The 3,568-nt window shown below is 43.2% G+C and overlaps 1 protein-coding gene across 1 annotated transcript in view; it reads right to left on the bottom strand.

Moving 5' to 3' along the window:
* Window positions 1-3,568, bottom strand: part of Exph5 (exophilin 5) — a 70,810-nt gene that overhangs the window by 66,594 nt on the left and 648 nt on the right. The gene's annotated exons all lie outside the window — the stretch shown is intronic.

The raw sequence follows: 3,568 nt of genomic DNA, 5'->3' as shown, positions 1-3,568 counted from the left end.
TATCTCTTATGAGCAAATTTCATGGGCCAGGAGAGAAGAGGCCAGGCCGAAAGCCAAGGAGAGACAAAAGGTAGTGTATCTGGCTTTTTATTTTTGCAAGATGTTGCTGCTTCTACTCGCTACGGACCATTCACAGCTTTAAGCATATGGTCTCAAAGCTATGCTACATTTCAAGGACACAAATGTAGATCAATCAGAAACAAATGAATTATGGAAACGTTTCTGGGCTGTCATCTTCCTATTGAGCAAAGATGGTGTAAATCTAGACATGTCACTTTTCAGTTCGGTTATATCAAGTACTGTAGTAAAGCTTTACACTTCATACGCCTTCTACAATAGGAAAAGTGAACATTTTTGACTTACTGATATCCATTCTGGGTGCTACCGTGGTGACACAAGCTACTGTGGTGCTCTGTCTTTCAGAGTTTCACTCTTGAAGCCCAGTGATGGAGGTGAGATGGTAGGGGTTGTAGAAGTGATAAAAAAAAAAAAAAAAACAACAAAAAACAAAAAACAACTTGTTGAAACCAGGATACTTATGGGATTACATATATAAAAATATGTTAATTTAGATGTACACATAACTATGTGTATACACATACATACATAGGTTTTGGAGCCAAATCTGTTTTGATTTAAATTCTAGCTCAACCATTTGTGAACTGTGTTTTCCTGGGAAAGTTCCTTCACTCTACCTAATTTAAGCTTCCCTTCTATAAAAAGCCATTAATAATATCTACCCCACAGAATGGTTGTGTTATTCAAAACTGATGGATAAAACAGTTTTGAGATAGACCTGGGTATGAATAGCTTAACTTGGATAATGTACTCAACTGCTGAACTTAGCTAAGATATTCAACTTGTGTGAGTTGTTTTCTTCCCTGTGAAGTGGGGATTAAAGAGTATACCAACAAAGTTATTGGGAGGATTAATTAAATTTTTAGAACATGTTTAATATAGTGCCTAGAGTACAGTTAAGGGCTACAATAAACATTAGCTGTTATCATTACTGCAATAATTACTGTTATTATACTTAAAAAGCAGCACTTAATAAATGTTGATGTGGCCATCTCTCCTACCTGTAATGAGAAATGCCTAAAAATTAGGGGGACCCCTAGGGGATAGGGATGTAGCTCAGTGGCACAGTACCTGCCTGGCAAGCACGAGGCCCTGAGTTCGATTCCTGGTACCAAAAAAAAAAAAAAAAAATTAGACAACAGGATCAAACCCAAGGATTATCCTTATGGATATATTGTGATATTGTTTCCACAAAGGCCTGTAGTTGACTTATGTCACGGACATCATACATTTTATCTGTTTTACTCCAACCCCCACCAACAGTCTTTTTCCTGTTATTTTTAAAGGGGCAATGTGGAACCTCAAGGCTGCTTGAATTTTCATTTATTCCTGCAAGAGTGAACATTTCCCATCTGTTTTGTTTACTGTTATTTTCTAGTGTGAAAATTTAGGTCTATCTTTTGCCTGTTTATCAACTTAAAGCTTGGTGATTTTCATAAAATTTGAATAGACCGAATATATTAGACACATTAACTGTTATATTCAATTCAAATACTTTCCCAGTGAACTGGAACCCAAGAAGTCTGGTAGAGATGAGGGGAAATCGGGAAATTCTGTGTGTTCAGGAGCAATTCTGTGGGTGAGGTTGCTGTCTCTTCTCACAGTGTTAACACCCGTCTCTAAGTATCCCGGGAGCTTAGGTGTCACTGCACACCTATTGTTCTATCTATAGGATATTTCTATTGTTCTATCTATAGGATATTTCTTCTTGTCTTACACACACCTCAAGTCTATTATAGACATAACTGACTTAGGTATCGTCCAACCAGCTCGCTTTTCAAACTCCCATATTTGGTGGTTTATCGACCTAGCTAAGCAATTTTGTCAGTACTATATAGTAAAAGGCCCCCAAGAGTGTCTCCGACAGGTCTCTTGAATTGGAAGTTATTGCATCTAGATTATTTTATTTGGAAACATCAAGAGAACAAGCAGAAGCAGCAGCGAAGTCGACATGTTATCCCAGGCCCTTTCTGTGCACCGGGACCTGCTACTGTGGCAGACGTACCTGCGCCAGATGCAGAGCAGCAGAAAAGCCCTATGAAGGCTGCTATCCAGCAGGAGCAGTTAATAGGAGGCGTCAGGAACTACCCAGGGGAAGAGGAAGTACTGGAAATTGCCACTGTGGGCCTTTCATCTAACCATCTACTTTATTTTTATGTTTAATGGTGACATTTTGAAATTATTTTGGTAATCAATATTTTAATCATTACAATATTGATTTTCTTTTTTTAGCATTGTGGCTTTTCTTGTTGATGCTTCATTTAGGATGGGAACAATAGGAAATCAGGACATGTGTTACAGTGTTCCTTCTAGAACCTAAATTCAGTTTAGGTTCTAGGCCTGGCGGTGCATGCCTGTAATTCCAACACTCAGGAGGCTGAGGCAGGACAATTGTCCTTATGTTGAAGTCCTGGGACACACTGAGTTTAAGTGCAGCCTGCACTGCATAATAAGACCTTCTCAAAGAAAAAAGAAAAAAAGAGAAACTCTAGCCCACTCGTCTTTGCCATCAACGTACAGGTCCGGTTCCCTCCAAAGTCCACTGAACTTGGCAACACGAGATGCTGCCGAGAACGCACAATGAGGCACGCATCAGACCGAATAGAAAAGGACAGAATTCCCCTGAATTAAAATAAAGTTAAATCATGTCACAATTTCGAAGTCTATGAGAAGCCAGATCAACACGACCCTAAGCAGAAGCTTCCTTCCCTCTTGTTATTTTCTAATCCTCCCTCCAATTTCCCAACATACAACGGGTCACGTAAGCCCATCTTCGGGCACAAGAAAGGGTTCCGAAATCACATACCAAGAAAAGTCCATCAGTGCCTTGGCAATGCTTGTATGTTGAAGCCAAACTTCATGCAGTTACCAAGTTTGTCCCAGAGTCGAGGGGGTACCCCTGCAGACATGCGGGTACCTGCACGCGGGTGTGCGCGGGTGCCCATGCACTGCGCTGTGGAGGACACACTTTTTACACTGCCTGCAGAAAGATGACGGGTTTTTCAAAGGCAGGCTAATACGATAGTATAAAATTCACATCCTCAAACTTCCACCAAGAGCCTAACTAGGGCTCCCCAAGCAGAAGAGGGTCCCTGGAGGGAAGGGGAGGACACTGGGGGCGGGGTAGGTGCGAATATCACCAAGCAGCTGATTACAAAGGCACCGGCCAAGCTCCAGTGAAAGCCACAAATTGTGTCCCGAGGATGATGTCCTGAATTCCCTTCTGGTCGCCTAGTGTAGGTCAGCGCCGAGATGGCACGGAGACCCTTCCATTCGCTCCAACACTTCAGCCACCCTTCTCAGAGGACCTGGTTGATTCACTTTCCCTCGGGATGCGATTCTCTGGCGGCTCATCCTCCCCCGCAACACCCGGGGTCAGCGGTGAGCTTCGGCGGCACAGCCCTGCACGCCAGGCGTCGCGCCCCCGCGGTGTGGGCCGAGCTCCCGAGCCCCGGCGGTCGGTGGGGACGAGCCGGCCGCAGACGCGCGG

Source organism: Octodon degus, unplaced genomic scaffold, assembly GCF_000260255.1.
Source record: "Octodon degus isolate 3935 unplaced genomic scaffold, OctDeg1.0 scaffold00012, whole genome shotgun sequence".
NCBI classification, from domain to species: Eukaryota; Metazoa; Chordata; class Mammalia; order Rodentia; family Octodontidae; genus Octodon; species Octodon degus.
Note: the sequence above shows the minus strand (reverse complement) of the source record. Positions and strands in the feature narration are given on the sequence as shown.